At 31.4% G+C, this 20,189-nt stretch overlaps 1 protein-coding gene across 3 annotated transcripts in view; it reads right to left on the bottom strand.

Annotated features, from left to right (window-relative positions):
- The window catches only part of LOC118181206 (LIM domain-binding protein 2-like), a 190,862-nt gene that overhangs the window by 89,853 nt on the left and 80,820 nt on the right, over window positions 1–20,189 (bottom strand). The window contains exon 1 of one of the 3 annotated variants that reach the window (XM_035350283.2): window positions 5,554–5,884. The exons of 1 other annotated variant lie outside the window; for it this stretch is intronic. The gene's annotated coding sequence lies outside the window, so the exon portion shown is untranslated. Of the gene's footprint in view, window positions 1–5,553; window positions 5,885–20,189 lie in introns of those variants that run through there. One more of the 3 variants, XM_035350284.2, reaches the window with a different exon arrangement.

Raw genomic sequence — 20,189 nt, 5'->3', positions numbered from 1 at the left:
TTCTTTTTACTTACTTCGAGCTTCGCCCTTAGGCACTACACGGAAAGGCAAGAATGTCCCGTGGAGGCCTTTTTAACAGAACCTGAGTCGTACCCGCGTTACATATGGAGGAAACCACGAAAGCGCCCATGCAGACAGCCCGTTCGCCGGGACTCGAACTACCAGCATTCAGCGGCTTTTACCGCTCCGTTGGTGGGTCTAAAGTTCTACTTAACATGCTTTTCCTTCACCTATTCATTACTAAGAGGTTGCTTAGCTTTAGACCAAGGAGGGTGGTAATTCTTCCCTGGAGGATTTTCATAGTTTCAGAGGGGATGCAGTTAGTCTTTCATTTGACAGTTAGTTTTTAGCTTTCATTTAATATAAAAAAGTACTTTTATTCTCAAGTTTGGTATTTACTAACAATTTTTTACACTATGTGTTGTTTAATCCATAACATGTTAAAAAAATCTTCTAAATCTAAATAAATGTACACATGCATTTTTCAAGTTTTAGGAAGGAGGAGGGGATAACCTTCTAGCAATGGTAAAAGGGTTGCTTTGGATAAAGCACATTGAGATGTTTTAGACAAAATATGAAGCATTCCCCCTTTTTCCTCGTCTAATTAGTCTAAATCAAGAATTTCCTCCGCGAAAAATCCCCCCCCTAAAAAAGCTTTAAAAAATATTTACAGTAAATTTAGATGTGTCTCGCACCATTTTTCACAATCGTCGATAACAAAGAAGAAAATGATAAATAAAATTACTACGAGAATTTGACACTCCCCTTTGTTTTTTTTCACGTGAGAATATGCTAATCAACTGCCTAGCATCGCAATCAGTGTATTGTGTGTTCTAAGTTTAATTTCTTTCTTTTTTATTTTATTTATTTATTTTGGGGATTAAGAGAAAGAATGCTTGACGTGTTGGCTATTGAAGCTACGCTTACTATTTTTATCACTATTTAGTTATTGTAGATTGGCAACAGTGTTTAATATTGAGTGAATGCTGCATGAAAACAACTGGGTAAAAGGGTAACAAACCTGATGTCTGCTAATAAAAGTATACTGTCTGTTGTGGATAGCAGTTTTACTCTTATAAATATGATTAATTTAGCATAAACTTATTTTGTATTTTATATTTTCTAGCGTGATGGCAGAGCTACCGAAACTTTTTGAAGCCAATGAAAAATTTTTAAGGATGTTCCTCTAATTAATTCTATCCATGAAAAAAGAATATATTTTTTTCTTTCAGAAAATCATTTTAAATACATAATTAACTTTATTTTTAAGGATAAGATAATGCCCAAAATTTTAACACGTTATTAAATAATAGAAATCTTACCTTTCAAAAAAATATCTAATCAAGTTCCTAAACAACTTATACTCTTTATTCAGTTTGCGACGAATCAGAAAAATTTTTGAATTTAAATAAGCGCAGACAACAGACCACGGCTTCGCTAAAATAAACTGCTGATAATAATAAACCATTTCGTTCATCATATAGTTTGTCTTAAAAATCACTGAGTGACTTTAAATGTAGTGCTGCATTTCTTTTAGCAAATTGTACAATAAATAAATTGCCAAGAAAAAGCTAACATAACTTCATAGTGCTGCCATCTGTTGTTTGAAAGAAAATTAATTTCTCAAGATTAATTTTATTTGTGAGAAGTGAAACTGTGTGTCATTTTCGATGTTTGCTTGAGACTAATCATAAAACAAACAAAGAAAACAAAACAAAAAAAGCTGTTTTAGCGGTTGACTTATAGCACAGTCTTTAAAAATTAATAGATGATTTGTAAACAGGCAGATAATGTAGTTCAGATTTAATTTTACATACATTAATAATTATCCTACGAAGAATTAAAAGAAATTGACTTATATTAAGAAAATAAAGAGAAATACCGTATTTAATCGCATAATTTCTCCCCCCATGTAATTTTCCCCTAGATTTTTCAGCCTATGATTTAGCATCTTCTGATTTTTATAGTGTAAAATGAAATAAATAGAAAAGTATTTTGTACAAGTCAAAAAAAAAAAAAAAAAAGTATTGAAATTGATAAATCCTTTGAAATACATAATATAATGATAATAGTGTACCTCTATATGTGCTTTTTAAGATTCTTTGTGTACCCTAGGTTTTATCACAGGAGAAGGTTTTTTTTTTTTTTTTTTTTTTAGTTTCACATTTTAATTTAGTTCAATTTACTATTTTTTTGGGGGGGGGTATCCTAGCGAGTAAAAAATATCAAAACAACCGACATTAAAAAGAGGTGAATCTCATTTCAATAGTATTCAATTACTATGGAAAGCATTCCTTAATATTGCAATTTTCAGTTCTTAAATTTTTTTTTCTTTTTATTACAGTTAAAAAAATGGGATTTTAATGACATATTCCCAATTTTTAGATTTTGTTCTACGAAATTTAACTATAGTATTTTTATTACCTTAACCTATTTGCGCAGAGCTATCTTACCTTATGGCGCTAAATAATTCCAATTCATAAATGCAAACATATATAACCTTGCTCTACTACAAATCTTACGACAGGTGTTAACATGTTTTCTGCTGGCAATAATTTGCATATATATATTGACAATGCAGCTGTTAAATGAAGCATGCATTCCGTATTTATTCGCAAAGTAAACGTTAAGGTTTAGATAATTTTGAGTGAAATTTCATGCATAACAAATTATACATAACTTTTAATATTAATTTTTCTGATTAAATTAGTCTAGAATGAATTCAGATGCAAATATCGGAATGAAACTCAATATACAGAAGATATTTATGTGTATTTAAAGAACCTTCATTAGTTACAATCCTACTGCACTAATTCTTAGAAACGAGAAACACAATATTTTCTAAATTTTGAATGCGCTGTAATAGGTAATGGCAATTCATACTTATTTTCCTGATATTCATTATAAATTTCGCGTACATTTTTATTAATAAACCCTGTTTTATAGCTTTGCTTTCTTTTTTGTTATAAAATGTATAATTAAAACAATTTCTATAATTTGAATTGCATTGCAAAATCTTTACACACACACACGCACGGGGAAAAAAAAAAAAAAAAAAAAAATAAATAATTAAAATAAAATAAAGTTTTTTAGATGTTGAATTACGTCCAAAGGGGCATTTTTTAATATTTTGCGTGTTACATTTATTTATTAAATATCACTTTCTTCGCACTTAAACCATAAAATTCAGTTCAAGAGCAATATCGCAAAATAGTTTTAAATTGAGCATATCTTTAGAATTTTCGATACAGAGTCAGAGGAGATAAAAATGTTTATTCTGTACAACGTTGCCATTGCTCGCTTTGAAATCCTTGAGTTTTTTAATCAAAAATTCGTTAAAGTTTTACAAAATATGAAATCGATAATAAAACAAATTCCAAATTTCAAATTTGGGCTTCCAAATGCGAATATTCGCAGTAGGATTACGTCGTTCAAAATTCGATGGCTCTATGTACCGTTGCTTTATCACAATGCGAGAAATATACATACATTTATGCAGATTTTTGTTTATTTAATTTCTTCAAATATACTGACTTTAAATATATATAAGGACTCTAAAATTTGGTGGCAACAGTTTGAAAAGTGAAACGGACATTTACAGTCAACCAACGCAAAACAAACACAATAGTCCTTCAGGGACAAAGCCCCTTTGGACTAAAAAAAAATCCAAGTTCATAAAATACACATGGTTTGTTCCTTTGCATTAACATATGAATCGTAAAAAAAAAAAAAAAAAAAAAAAAAAACTTTTCAAAAATATTTTATTGTTTTCAAAATGAAATTAGAGATCGAAAATCGCCTTGTCGAGTTTTGTAAAAAAATCAGGCACTTTCAAAAGCCTGTTCCCGCCTTCATATATTTTTGTGAAAGTGAGTTTCTGTGACTTAAATGACTGCTATAAAATGCCTATATCTATTACTTTTTTCTTTTCATTTATATTATACTATACAAACAAGTTAGGATTAAATATAAAGAAAGAGATTTGTTGATTTAAATAAATATTAGATTCTGACATTTGAATAAAAGCACGTGAATATAATATATAAGCTCAAATCTAATAATTAATTAATTTTTCACCAGAATTTTGTAGCGAATGCTCTAAATAAGCATCACGGAAAAATATAAGAATCACATAAAAGTTTTTTTTTTTTTTCGTTTAAGTATTAAATTTTGAATTATAAAAATTACATTTTATTACAAACTACTCGTATATTAAATTAATATCAGAGTAAAATGACCGTAGATCATTCATTGCAAACTTTTTTTATTTATTTTTGAGCCCGCCCCCCTTTTTTGGTAGCTTTTTGATGTTGCCAACAAGTTTCAGCTTATTTGCAAAAATGACTGTTTATGGCATAATAAATTTTAAATGGCATTATTAGCCCACAATTTCTTTAGGTACAGTTTTTCTGAAGATTACTACACTGAAATCTCTGCAATTTTATGAAAAAATACATGTATTTATTTTTCAAATGCAACTGATATTATACATGTATTTTAACTTACAATCGCAAAAATGAAATAGAGAAATATTAAAAAAAAAGTTTTTTTTTGTGACAGCATGGAAAAATTATTTTATTTTTTAAATTGAATATATTTGGGCAATAAAACATTATGAGCAACAAATTCTTGACGAAAATGAAAATACACAGCAATTTTATTTCTACAAATGAATTATCCTTATTTTTCAATTATTTTAAATATTACTTGGACAGAACAGTTTAAGAACATTTGATTATTAATAATAATAAAAAATACATTCCTTAATATATTTGAACTGAAATAATTTTATGATAAAAAGTGGAGATAATGATAAATCCGATATCTGACAAACGAATCCATGTATTATTAAAAGTACTTTTTGGCAAACAACTATTGAATATTTAGCATAAATAATCTTATGACTTTTTAATTATTATAGTCAGAAATTACGCTGAAAATAAATTTCCACAGGTATTACGAGATTTGAATGATATCCAAATTTAGAATCTAATTTTAAGCGTCTTAATTTTAATCCAAATAATTTTATCGAAAAGTATATGCTTTATTTTAAAAATATTTTAAGTTCACAATTTTGACAATAAATCAATGTCAAGAAATTTGAAAATTTAAATCTAAAATATAAATAAAAGTATGCTACGAATGTAGCAGGTATAACACAGGGCAAAATATTTCGACACTTGTATTACATAAAAGTTTCATAATTCAAAGCGGTTTATTCTTTTACTTAGTTAACACAAGTAGCGTTAAAAATCCTTTACTCATCAATACGGACTTTACGTATTATTTTACGGGAATAAATATAGAAATTTCTTAATTTAATCACAAATCAGCTATTTGAAACCGTGGTAAATAACAACAAAAGAAAATAGTAATAGAGCGGTTTTAAGAAAAATTGTAGTCCAAGCGCCAGCGAAAATCGCGTATTAACTGCCGCAATCTGGCAACGTTTAACTTCTCTCGGTTGCCGTTAATTCTCGCAGCGATGAGATCTTTCCTGTAGCGCTTGAAGCTCGAGAACGGAACATTATATCGTCAAATAATCAGACTTACCGCTGAAGTTTCTTAAACGAAGAACCAAAAGCATGGTGGCACCGCTAAAGGAAGTTAAAGAAGAGGATCCGAGATCTCAAAAACACACAAGTGTTGCCGAGAAAAAGAGCGGCTTCTTAAGTGGCGAGCCCGCTGCAGTACACACACAGCGATCGACTTGATGACAAGAGAAGCAGGCAGCCAGATCGCGTAAAAAAAGTGCAAAAAGCGGCAGCAGTGGAATCGACCAGAGGCACTTCTTATCGTCCTTTCCACACACGAACCGTTTACCCCCTGAAACCCCTCTTTGCGGCCCCCCTAGCGGAGAGCCTCATTGGCGAGGTTTCGTTTCTTCTACTTCGGATGGGGCAGCAGAGCGGGCGTATGAAGCGGAGCTTTTAAAACGTGATAGCAAGGCGCGCGAGGGAAAGATGGCCGCTTGCACAGATTGGAATTGGATCAATGAAATTATCGACTGCTCTGCTCTTGAGACATTCGCTCGGTTTTTGTTTTTCTTTTTTGGGCAGTTTCGCTTTGATTGTGCGCTTCTTTCTCGCCCTCTCGTGCGCTGCTCTATTGATCCCTCTTCCCGAGCACAGTCATTATGCAGTTTAATTGTTTCCGAAGAGTCCATTTAGAGAGCTGGAAAGTGATGCTGGGAAAGCAGTGATTTTTGTCTCGGAAGCTTGGTTTACAGGGAACGGAAACGACAATTAACGGCATATTAAATATAATTTGTTTTCAAAATTCTTTACTCTTTTTTTTTTTTTTTTTTTTTTTATACCCGAAAAAAAGTTCAAATTTTAAAGGAAATATTACGCATTATCACCGAAACTATTCTAATCGTTTCTTTCCAACGATTTTCATTGTTTAAAATTTTACATTTCTAAATAAATTCTTTAAATAATGAGTGTCATACAGAAAAGAAATAAAGATGCTCCCAGCGGAATTTAACTAACTACCCTAGCAAAAAGGAAAGACATTCTTCTTCTAGAACTGACTTCCCCCTCCCCACAAATGTAAGTTGAACTTAACTAGTCTGTTAATTCTATTGAACAAATAATAAGGATCATGATCTTATGCCATGTAAGTTTTAAATGATGTTATTTTTAAAAGCTTTTGGAGGTTTAGAAAGTTCTAAACAAAGTTTAAATAATACCAATTAAATACTTAGGTGAGAATATGAACAGACCTGCCTGATGGAATGAATCGTTCTTCATTACAACTCTTCAACTTGGTAGTGCATGTTTTTATGGAAATTTCAAATTCTTCTATTGCCTAAATTCCTGTTTATGTTACAACTCATTACTGAAAAGTCCACCCACAACCTCTGCTGATATGAAAATTTGTTCCCAGCAAGTTCCTAACACCATATAATAGGGCTCATTGTCTACGCCGACGACATATAGCTTTAATAATAAACCAGTGGTGTGAGGAAAATGAAGATCTCTCTCTCTCTCTATTGTAGAGGCGTTTTGAATCTTTACATCTCAATGGCATTTAAGAAGTATCGATCGACGTCGTCAGAACAATCACTCAGTTCACCGCTTTTGGTTTCATTTAATTTATTTTAGGGCATTGCTGCCAGACACACACCTAGAAGTGAACCCTTATTAAAGGCAAAGGACGAACCCCAAAGAAATACTTGATAAATTGACTCGGTGTGTGCACGTTTGTGTGTGTATGTATATACAAATAAATTACCTTAACAAATTAAGAAGAATGAAGACGAATAATATTTACAACGGAGAAAATGCCATATCTTTATCAGTGTCTGAAAAAATAACTTCGAAAGACATCCAACAAGAACAAACCGCTTTTTTTTACGTTATTTCTGTCTTGCGGAGGAAAAACACAGTCCGAGAATATACCAATAAAAAAACTAGAGAATGGATAGTTGCTCCTGATTGGCTCATCAAGGTTCAATAAAATGTCACCAGAAACAATCGTTGTGTTGTAAAAACGTTATATCGTCCAATGCTTCCGATTATTACCATGATAATATTGTGCGAAATGACTTCATGATAATACATGATAATATTGTGTGAAATGACGGCCCTGTGTTCCAAGTATTCTTTGTATTAATAGAGTATCACTGCTCTTATTTTGTTGAAATAGGTTACGAAAACTCTGTGTACTCGACAGCCTAACATATTTCGTTTTTCTCTTCACTCGGTAATAAAAACATTCGTTTCACTAAGTGTATAAAAACTATAAATTTTTGCTTTCTGTATTTTGTATTAAGCATTTACCAATATAATATTAAAAATTTTAATCAGTCGATATAAGGAATTTCTTAACTGTAGGTAGAAAATATATGGTGTGCGCATACTGGAATTTAATAAGAAAATTTAATTTTTAGATACAAAATCAGATAGCAATTATTTGTGTAACTAGATGAAGGATACATTGTTTACTCGCTGTACAAGAGGATGCTGGATAGAGTAAATATGCATTATATTTAAAGTGAAAGACTAGTCTATAAAATTATTAAAAAAAATCGGTATTTTATCTAGAAGAAGGGGAAAAACGCGCAAATATAAAACCGTTTTCATGCACAGCAGATAGCATAATTAAAAAGAAAAAGACGAATAGAAGATCATAAAATACATAGTGCATAAAAATTAACATGATTTCATGAATCCGTAAATCGTGTAATCTTGACACATAGATTTGTTCCATTTGTACATAAGGCCCACCAGCGGCCGAGCGGTAAAGTCGCTGAACACTGGTAGTTCGGTCCGAGGTTCGAATCCCGCGAACGGGCTGGCTGCATGGGTGTTTTCGTGGTTTTCCCCATGTGTAACGTGTATACGAGCCAGTTTCCCTTAGAAAGTCCTCCACGAAAGGCATCCCTCCTCTTAGGCAGATAGCCCTAGTGTGCTTTGCCATAATTAAATACACCACACACCATTTGTACATATGAAAATGTCATAGAATTTTTTCTTTCATAAAACTTTAATTAATTTAAATGAAAACCAAAGAAAACGCCAGTCATAAAATTAAACACAAAACTGCTTCGTAATTTTTCTTACTGTATATTCTGAAATGATTATTTTGATGATTATTTTGAAAAATTTAAATACTGACTAATAGATTTGTAATTTTCAAGAAAATATTGTAACATTAACAAAAACTACCCTGTTTTAAATTCGAATATCATTTCAGAAACAGCAGTTTGGTTTCCAATTCGAACACAAGAGATATGGTAATAATTTTTACAGTATACCTGGAAAAGATACAAAATAATTTAAATTGAAAAATTGGCCCAATTTAATATTTTTGCAGTATTTAATTGCATTTAGTTTCCATCAATATTTTGTAATGATCTACGTATTGAATATTTGCTCACAAAAGAGTTAAAATTAAAAGTTTCATACATATAACATCGTTATTTTGCAAGTAACATATTCTGGAATTACTTATTTTTAATTTGGAATTACTTAAGTCACTAAAGGCATTTTAAACAGTTGCCGCAGCTAGGTCCACCTGCATTACGAGGCTCAGAAGTGTGCGCCATTATAGTAATAAGGATAATAACAATCTTCTTTTACTTTTGTTAACCTATAGAAATCCTAAACCTAATCTATATGTTAGTGACTCAAATTCCATTTGATGTCCTATGATCTCTGCTGACGGCTAATTGCAGATACACCAACTGAAACAGCAGAAACGGCAGCTAACAAGAGAAATTTCTTACTTAACTGTGACCGCTCAAGATCTATCAGTGATCTCAGATAAAAGGATCCGATGCACTTCCTACTTAATTGAAATTTCTGAAACACTCTGGATAGCATCGTTGTTTCGAAAAGCAATGTTATTGTTAATGCTGCCTTATTGGAAGAAATGCGGATTTTACTCTGCCCAACTGAATGGTTTGTCAACGCAAGAAACAGATAAACGTTGAAACATCTGGCACAGATATTAAATTTGTAGAGACATTAGGTTATTTCGATGCAGAAGGCACAGATATTAAATTTGTAGAGACATTAGGTTATTTCGATGCAGAAGACATGAAAAATTAGTTATGCCCTCGCCGGGACTCCAACCTCGGATCTCTCGAATACGTGCCGAGTATGCTGATCATTACACCACGAAGGCATGCTAAGAAGGTGGGAGAAATACCTTATAAGTTCTACACGGTAAGGGAAGATATAATCAGGCTAACAATGAAGTTTAATACCTGAAAATTGAATTAATACATGAAACAAATTCATAATTACTAAAAATGTCATCAGTCTGGAAAGTTACTAAATAATTTAGAAAATGAGCCTTACACACTAAACACTTTGAAAATAGTTCAGAAGTTACGAGACTGGGATATAGAAAATAAAATATGAACTGTCTTCCAATAAAACAAATTTCAACTAATCAAAAAAGGTTCTATTAGAAAAATAGATAATGTTTTCTACAAAATAATTTAGAGCATTTCCAATAAAGCGAATATATGCAGGGTGTTAAAAAAAAAAAAAAAAAAGAAAAGAAAAGAAAAAAAGCTACAAACCATACTTGTACTTCCAACTACGTTCTCAAAGTAAAGTAAATTTGTGAAAACAGTTACAAAAGGAGGGGTAAAATGGATTTTGTGTACAAAAATTTTAGCTTTTCATATGATGTTTGTACAGCAAAATACCAATTAAAAATAAGGCCATTATTCTTTTAGAAGTTAACTGCAAAACTTCAATACGTTTACGCGTAAAATTCACGAAGATATATGTAGCGAAATTTTATAGAGCCAACTCAAATATTTTGTTTTATACAGAATGAAACAATGAGCTGTTTGCTTATATTAACAAGGGTTACAAAAAATATGTTCAGACAACTGAGTCATTATATTGAACTTACTCGTCAAATAGGCTATTTTTGATCATATTAAAAGCAATCAAAAATATTGAAACCATCGTACAAGATGGCAGTTTCTTAAGGACATAAAAACAGTAAAGTCGATGTTTTTAGTACTTTGTACAGACATTAGGTATTTTTGGAAGCAGGAAAGTTGAAAAATTAGGAACGCCTTCGCTAGGAATCGAACCGCTGTCCTCTCAATTATGCGCTGAGCGTGCAGACCACTAGACCATGAAGCTCGCTAAGAAGAAGGGAGAAATATCTTATATACGCCTCTTTTTAAAGGGTGACTGGGGTTTTTAGGGGACCCAATCGCCAAATCCTGGGTGGGGAGAATCATCATCCACCACCCTTTTAGTTCGAGAGCCATTGAAGAGACATTAGGTATTTTTGGAAGCAGGCAAGATGAAACTCCTTATTCATTTCCTTCCCTGTCAGCCCATAATGGTCTCCTTCATTACCCTTCAGCCAGTGCTTTGTCTTAATCACCTCAGTTTCTCCTTAACGAAGTTGTGGAGGTAATTGCATTAAGTTGCAAAGGTACTCCGGAAAATATCGCCTTGGGCCTTGGGCAAGATGAAAAATTAGCAACGCCTTCGCCAGGAATCGAAACTCGGACCTCTCAATTACGCGCTGAGCGTGCAGACCACTACACCACAAAGACTCGCTAAGAAGGCGGGAGAAATACCTTATAACTTTTAATCAGTGATTCCATGTATTGAAGTTCTTTACCACTATTCTATTTTGTTGCCGCTTAGGTTATTACAATTGCAGTTAATGTGCCAGCCAATTAATTATATTATCGTTTGGGGAAGAATAATCCAGTTTTTGTTTGAGTTATTAGTGTATTATACTGTTTATTTTTATGTACGTTTGGTGAGGCCGATTACAACCAAATTACGAGGTGCACATCTACATGGTATAGCAAAATTTCAACGTTCTGAGGCTACTCGTTTTTGAGTTTGCGAGATACGTAGGTATATATGTGCATACACGAAAAATTCTCTTCAGAATTCATTTTAAAGCAGTTTTACAAATTTCTTGGAGGAAAAGAGTCTCTTATTCTGTCCTTACGTACAGATGTCACGCAAAAACATCGTTAAATTGGATATTTTCGTTGAAATATGCTTACTGAAACTTTTCGCGATTACAATACTTCCTTTTTACTTCGTACAAGGAAGTAAAAAGCCCAGCGCGTTTAGGTAAAAAAAAAGTCCTTTTATATAAAGAGAAAGATGCCATTACAGTTTAAATAGACCTTTTCTAAAAGTAACTTCAAAGTTCTTCCAAAATTTCTTCACTTTATTGGCAACAATAAAAGCTTGCGAATGCTGATACTGAAGAGGTAGAGAATGCACGGGAAAGAAGCAGGTGTAAACATAAACTTGGTAAATTTGTTATATTTTCGTTTACTTGCAGCTGCAGTCGAACGAAAAATAAAAGCGTTACGGCGAAGTAAGCAGAATTTCTTCATTAATGAAACTTCAGTGGTTTGTTTTTTCAGATCTTAGCTTGATCCTCCTATCCGCGAAAATATCTCATTAATATTCTACTCTTAAATTATCTATTAATTTCGCGAATTCATTACTTAACTTAGCGTATTTAAGTGAATAACAGTACATGCAGTTAATGAATTTTGCTCCTTGAAGTAACAGTGAGAGGTTAATACTTCATAAAATTACATACTTTGTACTAACAGCTATGTTTTCGTGCAAAATGCATTTTAATAACATTAGTTCACGAAAATATGTTTTTTTCTTAAACTTACGAATAGATAAAAATTTTGATGAAATACGTTTTCAAAATATTTTGGATAACCAAATGATTAGTTTTCTATCGTCTGATAATTTTAAATAAACGTTTCTCAACCCATTTATTCTTACGAATTTTTGAATCATAATTCGTGTTACGAAAAACCTTTACAAAAAATAATTATATTATCATTATTAACATTTTTTGTTCTTTTTTTACAAAGATCTTATATTACATATTAGGAAAACCACAATACATTTAAATTAATAATTTATACTTTTTCTGATAGTTAATTTAGGGCAAGTATTTCAACATTTTGGGTAAATGTGTTACCTAACGCTGTACGAATGCTATTATATTGTTTCTTATATAATAAATAATCATCATGAGTCAAACTGGTGCAACAGTTTAAAGACTATTCTTAATACTACTATGGCATTCTTTTATCATAAGAATAAACGTGCATAAGCGATTCATACATAAAATTTTTCTTCTTCATATAGTCACTCTGAATTTGCAATGATATTTACAAATTTGTTTAAAAATTTAAATAAATCTATTTTGTATAGCATGTACAGCATAAAATTTGAAAAAACTCTAATTTAAGAAAAGATTGAAAATTTGAAAAAATGTAGTATATTTTTAAACAAAATCAGAGACGCAACAACTCATCTCTTCTTGTAGATAAAGTTCGGTAAGTTCACTCATATTTAGGTAAGTAATGTTTTATAATAAAATTTCCGGTTTGGGCAATAACTAGAATTTTATAAAAATGTGCCTAAACATTAAAAAAAAAAAAAAAAAAAAAAAAAAAAAAATTGAGGGGGAAAAAATTTGAAATTCAAACAACTATGTTATTAATGTTTTTCTCTGTATTAACTACAGTTTTTTAATTTTTCATATTATGTGTATTTCATATTCATTATCATGCAGTAAAGACGGCTCTGTAGCTTTACGTTTCTTTTTAAAGATTCTAGCTTTCTAAATGATTTTAGGTATTATATTTTTAAGTCTGAAGAACGGATTTTGTCAATTTTTCGAAGCCCCTAACATTTCTAAAAGGTAAATTTGATCTTGCTCCTCTCAAAGAAGAATGTTCGCAAAAGAATTTGAATAATACTGTTGAAGTTTAAGCTCGAGAGTAAAAGACATCAATTAGAAGTTTTTGCTTTATATTATATAATATTTATGCATTTAATGTTATCTACAATTAAATTATGCATTTTCAAAGATAAAAATAATTTCCAAATGCTATGAGATCATCTGTTATCACTTTTATTACTCCACACACATCCTTTTTCTTTTTGTATTCCCCGTGTTCAGTTTTGTTTTACGCTCATAGTTTTGGATATCAAATTTTTCACTGTTCCATAATAAATAGACTTCCCTTTTTTATACAGAGGTCGATTTATCCGGATAAATCGGATGAGTCGACTGTATAATGAGGTGGCTGCATATCTAACTGATAATTTTTATCACATTTGTAGCTTTACTGTTTTTTATAAAAGATGTTTCGAACGCCATATGTTACGCAATTTGTTGACAGAGAATTATTTGCTTTTTAAAAACTTTATGACATTTTGCGTTTTTATACAATTTGAAATTTTTAATGGCAAACTATTCTTTAAAGATCTTTGACTTTTTATATCTGCGGTTTTCAGACTGCAATTTTCGTTCGTTTTATTACTGTTACTTCTTATAGTATTGGTAACATCTTACTTTGCATAATTTATAAATTTAACTTTATCATATTTATGTGCGTTACATGCGTATTATATTCGGGTTCACATATTATTCACGATTTCTCGTAACAGCATCTTGGACCACTTTACCAGTGGACTATAAACATTAAAAATACAACAAAGTAACTGGCTTATCTTTTTTATACAGATAAAGTGAATATGGATTTTAATGCAAATGAATAAATTTTGTTTTTAATTTGTCCTATTTTATTTCAATAAAAAAATTTGAAAGCTTTCAGGTTTTATATTACGCCCAAAGGGGGCGTTTTTTTAAAGTTTTGTGTTTTACCTTTATCTGTTACATATCATGTTCTTTGCATTTCAACCACATAAAATTCAATTCAACAGCAATATCGCAAAATAATTTAAAAAGAGGATATCTTTAGAATTTCTGATACACAGTCTCGCTCGTTGGAGATAAAAATGTTTTTTTTTTTTTTTTTTTTTTCCGTACAGTGTTACCATACAGTTCCGTACAGTTTCCGTACAGTGTAGTACAACTAAGAGTCTCTTCGATGCACTCGACGACCCACTCGGCACTCGCTGCCCGGCTGTCAACTCGATCGACTCCACACGGACTGACTAACTCGAGACACACTAACTAACTCACACTCTCGAGGCACACTCACTAACTGACTGCGGATCAGCAAGCAGGGTTTATATAGCTTTCGGCTTGCGTTCGAGAACATTCTGGGCTAAACCGGTAAGAATTCATTCTCGAAGGTTCTCCATCCTACCATGGCACATCTCTAATTTTGTCGCCAAACGGACGATTTCTCGCCAAATGTGGCAACTCTTACTTCCCTTGCCATTTTATGGCAACCCTAAAACTGCTTTGCGGGGAAGCCATCTTACCGCGCCTGTACATTTCGTAACGATATTCTATGGAAGATTACGTTATTCAAATTTTGATGGCTCTAGGTACTGTTGTTTCATCACAATTTGAGAAACATACATGCAAATTCATGCAGATTTTTCATTATTTAATTTCTTTAAATATAATACAAGGCGATAATATTTGGGAGGAAACCATATGAAAAGTGATTCCCCGTTTATAGTTTTCAACGCAAAATGGCAGAATGAAATTAATAGTCCTTCAGGGCTAATTAGCCCTTTGGACTAATCGTGTACACATTGACCGCATGTGCAAAATAAAGTACGGTATTTTTACGGAGTAAGCCGTAAATTACAGAAGGTATTTATTGTATTCACAGAAGGTATCCTTTAAGAATGTGTCAAGAATTAGAAGGCAGTCTTGGTATAAAACGGGATGACGAACCAAGCATAAATGCAGTGAGTTAAAAACCCAAAAGCTCTTTTCATTTATAGAATTATTTATAACACGAATTTTCAGTGCAATCTATTATGGTTTGTTTACAGTTCAGTTTTTCTTTGGGACATAGTTATCAGAAGTCCCTGTTGTTTTCTTCGTCCCAAAAGACTCATAAAACTTTCGGAGTCTCATCAGAAACTTTTTTTCGGGTCATAATGGTCAAACTAAACAATTTATTTGCGTTTAACAGGCTGAGGAATAAACAATTTTATAATGATTTTTTTTACAGTATTAAATCCGAAATAAAAAATCTGATGCGGGCACCACATGACTTCCTTGTACAGAATATTACATAATACACAGTTTTTGCTGCATGTCATTTAAACTTATTTTCTCGAATTCTATTACATATATTTTTTATTCAATTAATTTAGTTGTCACTTCGCGGCAAGGCAAAAATACACAAAATCTCAAAATATCTTTATTAAAAATTGGAAAATATAGAAAATATAAAACACCAGATACAGTTAAAATAATTAAAAAAAAAATTTATACAATTAAAATTAGAGTTTCTACGGAAAAAAAAAAAAAAAAAAAAGCAATTCGGCCAGTGAGTCTGATTTTTCTGTGCTCAAAACTGAAAGTTTACTTTTGGTCCTACTCGGCAAAAAGACGCTGAAGGTGCAGAAACTGACTTAATTCACTATTAAGTTTCAAATGTACACAAATATGGCTGCTATGATAAAAAATAATTAGGCTTAGCTGCACTTAACCAATTTTTAAATTGTGGATAATTCTATAGCTATTGCATGCACATTAACTAAAAGCATAAAAAAACTTAACTGGAAGATAAGAACAACGTAATTAAATCAATTTTATACACACACAAAAATAAATAAATAAATAAATAAATAAATAAAAATAAAAAAAACCGCAATTTACCAACAAGTGTACAAATGCATGTTACAGCAGTCCTATGTACAAAATTTTAAAGTCTACTCATTTTTGAGTTATGTTTACTCATTTTTGAGAGAGACACAGTTATGCGAGTTTATGAGTTATACGTTCGTACGTACGTACGTACAGACGTCGCAAAAAATCTATTCTGAATCCAGTTTAAATTCTTTTTGCAAAACGTTTTATGTAAAAGAGTCCTTTATTCTGACCATACGTACACATATTACGCAGAAACATCGTTAAATTGCATTCGGTAGCGGTCAAAATGGATATTTTCTTTGAAATATAATACCCGAAAATTTTCGCGATTACTGTTCTTCCTTTACTTCATACAAAAAAGTAAAGAGGAACAATGTTTTTCTTTCCGAACTTCTACCATTTCTTTCGAAATTTACCTGCAATAAATTAATTAAAGAGTTAATGGCTAATTAGCTAATTACATTATGCTTGTAAAATCTTACTCATGTAATATTAAGTTGCTCAGTATACATCGTTCCGGTTATTAAGCGAGTGTTGTCTGGAACAACACACAGAAAATATGCCTTACGATAAATTTAGTAATTCTTTTAAATGAGCCTCTCCGAACTAAAAAAAAAAAAAAAAAAAAAGTCTCTACCTGCGAAAGATATCTATAGTACAAATTGTCTGATATGGACACCACATGACTTCCTTGCACGGCCTAGAACTCAAAATTTCGAGAATTGAAACCTTACTCTTAATAGGCTGCCGTATTAGATAACTGCACATTTAGCTTCTGTTTCTATTCTTGAGATAAAAAATATGTGAATATCGATAAAATATGCAAATCTCATAATTATTAATTTAAATGTCTAATAGCCCTTAATCTCCCCTCTCTATTCTAAAAACAGTAATAACTTTTCTGGACCGCATTATTCTATGTCAGATGGCTTGCATAACACTGATGACGCAGCTAATTCGGAACTTGAACTCAAAATTTCGAGAACTAAAACCTTCTCTTAAAAGGCTGGATAACTGCACACTTTGCTTCTATCTCTGTTATCGTTAAGATGCTGCTCTTTCTAACTCCACAATATCTAAAATGCAACTGTTCTGAAGCAGTCACGATTAATGTGCCAAATGAATTGAAATAAAAGATGAGTATTTAATCTGCTTCAGCTGCTAAGTTTACTCTTCATTATGGACGTAAGTTTTACGCCATCAATATTTCAAAGTTTTTTAAATGCATATGCCTATATTAAAGAGATAAGCATACGATAAGTACTTGAATGAAACATGAACTTACATGAATGGAACGAAAAGAAGGCACTTGGAGCAAAATGTTCCAAAAAGATTTCTTTTTTCTTTTTTTTTTTAAATTTCTAAATAACATTCTCCGCATAAGGGTGAATTATCAAAACTTCCGACTGTTGTGTGAAAAAAATCCAGAATTTAGATAGATCCAGAGACATGCGAGTCCATATAATAAAATTCAATTAAAAATAGGGGGAAGAAAAGAAAAAAGTTACGAGAAAACGTTCGACATTTCTACATTTAATTTACTATAAAGTGAAGCTAAATCTTTGTTAAACGGCTGGAGGATTAAGATCTTCATGTTTATGTGAGTACGTAATACTTGTACTTCACTCCATATTTGTGTACCTTATTAGTACTCCTGATTAGCAAATGTCTACATATAATAAAAGGAAAAGTCTGTGTGTGTGTCTTTTGTTCGTGGGGCGCGTAAGCTAATAGACCCAGGGCTACGAAATTTGGCACATAGGCGCATCTAGACAAGAGCCAGTGCACTTCGAAGCGATTTTTTTTTTTTTCAAAATTCGAATGAGTTTTTTTTATTTTATGTTTCTTGATGAAATCGCATCAGACATAATGGGCATACCAGTAACAATGGCACGCAGCCATTGTTGCTGATATCAGCACTGTTGCCACTTGGAAAAATAAGGGCGAAAATTAGCGTTCTAAGAGATTTAATTAATATCTCTATATTTAGCTTTTTTTTTTTTCAAAAAGTGGACGTCGACTTTTTCCAGGATGTTTATGTTTTAATTGTATATAATTTTAATTATATAAAAAGATTTGCATGATTTTTGCTAGGAAACAAATTTCTTAACTTCCTTTATACGAGAGCTTCTCAACCTTTTTTCAGTAGCGACCCCTTTTTATCACTGAGATTTTATTTCGCGACCCTGGGACCCCCATAACATTTAGCAAAATTTTGTAGGACCCCTAAGCAATGTACAATTCCGAAACACGCGTGAATGAAACAGTCAACTTTTTCACTTGTACTGTAATATACTATTGCAGTTTTAGTCATTAACTTTAATTTCTAATTTTAAGACATAGAACAATGTGAAAATTTTAAATAAGTAACAGACGAAATGGCAGCGCCACGCGCAAAGCAAGTAAAATGAACGTTTTTATAATGAAAAGAATGCGTCGAAATGTTTTCTTTTCTTCTTTGTCTGTATTGTCTTATCTTTATCTATTTACAGATACATTGTGTAAAAATATTTGATAATTGTAAAATTATTATAATAAGTTAAAGAAATATCAAAACTGCTAAAATGTTTCGCGAACCCCTGCTGCAGGTCCCGCAGTTTAAGAAACTCTGCTTTATACCATTTGAATTCTTAAGATTTTGCAACGGGAAGTTGGTTACTATATTTATTAGGATAATAAATGTTTGTATTAAGGGATATTGCTTATTTCATTGTAATTTTTTATATATATTAAATTTTTGTTGAAATTTGTAGTTTTTTTTTAATTAATTAATTAATTTTTTTTTTTTTTTTTTTTTTTTTTTTAAATAAAGTTGTTCTGTAGAATAAAACTGTGCAGTTTTTAAATTTGATGTTTTGTTTAATGTCCCTTTAGGCATTTTTTACATTTAAAAGCTAGACACGCGGCCAGCCTTTAATTTTAATTTAAGGAATTTTGTTATCAGTCCTTAACTCCAGATTTATAGCCAAACTACAGGCATTCTTCTAAAATTGCTGCAAGTAGGGGATTGCAGTACCACAAGTGTACTGAGCTTTTTGTGCTCAAGAATTTTCTTGTACCATGTTCATCGTAGTCTAGTCACGCTACACCTCCTATCGAAGTTCTCTGCCAGACCTTTTTTTACTGGTAGTTAATGTAGTTGTAAATTCTTTATTACTTCATGTTTATTGCTTTAGTTGCAGACTTGTCTGTGGAGATTTTCCCCCCTTGTTTTTCACCCATGAAGGCGTGTCTGAGACTTGAAGGATTAACCGTCTAAAAATACGGATGTTTATCTAACTGTGCGTGAGAAGAAATTTAATTGCGGAAGAATTTAATTTTTTTTTTTCTGTCTGAATGAAATTACATAACTAGACTAAAATATCAGGGTAAAAAAGGGCATTACTATGCGTTGAGCGAACGATTATTCTGCACTGAGTTACGTAATGTATGAGGTTGAAAATGTCGTTCATTAAATATCGGAATGATGCAAATGCTTATAAAATTTTATCAATTAGATGTGTTTTAACTTACACGAATTCGAAATATTAAAAACTGTATCAATTAGCGAAGTTAAAAAAATAAAATAATGATATAAATTGTTAAAAAGTGCAGATATTGTTTTTAAATCGTTCAGTTAATTAAGCAATTTACTGTTTCAAATTAAAGAATAAAATAAAAATATTATGGAGTGTTGAATGGCAATAAATGCAATTGTTGGCAAAAAATGCCTACACATGCCACATAGAATGGTGAAACTTTGCCTGATGATAAGTGCCGCAGAAAATAGAAAGACTAGGCTGTTTATAATGCCAAGATAATTTCCTTTCAGAGAAAATGTTTTGCAGTTAAAAAAAATATTAGCTTCATAGAACTTTCATTTTTCTTTCCTTCCTTTCTTTTTTTAGCCCAAAGGGGCAATTTGCCCAGAAGGGCTATTAATTTCGTTTTGACATAAACGTTTATAGTGTGTTGATTCACTATAAACGGCGAATCACTTTTTAAATTGTTGCTACCAAATGTAATTTCTTAAATTTAAAGAAATTAAATAATGAATTTATTTAATTACATTTAAAGAAATTAAATAATGAAGAATCTGCACAAATGTATGTATGTTTCTTGCACTGTGA

Source organism: Stegodyphus dumicola, chromosome 3 (assembly GCF_044657685.1).
Source record: "Stegodyphus dumicola isolate Sdum_Otavi_A_Nest chromosome 3, ASM4465768v1".
NCBI classification, from domain to species: Eukaryota; Metazoa; Arthropoda; class Arachnida; order Araneae; family Eresidae; genus Stegodyphus; species Stegodyphus dumicola.
Note: the sequence above shows the minus strand (reverse complement) of the source record. Positions and strands in the feature narration are given on the sequence as shown.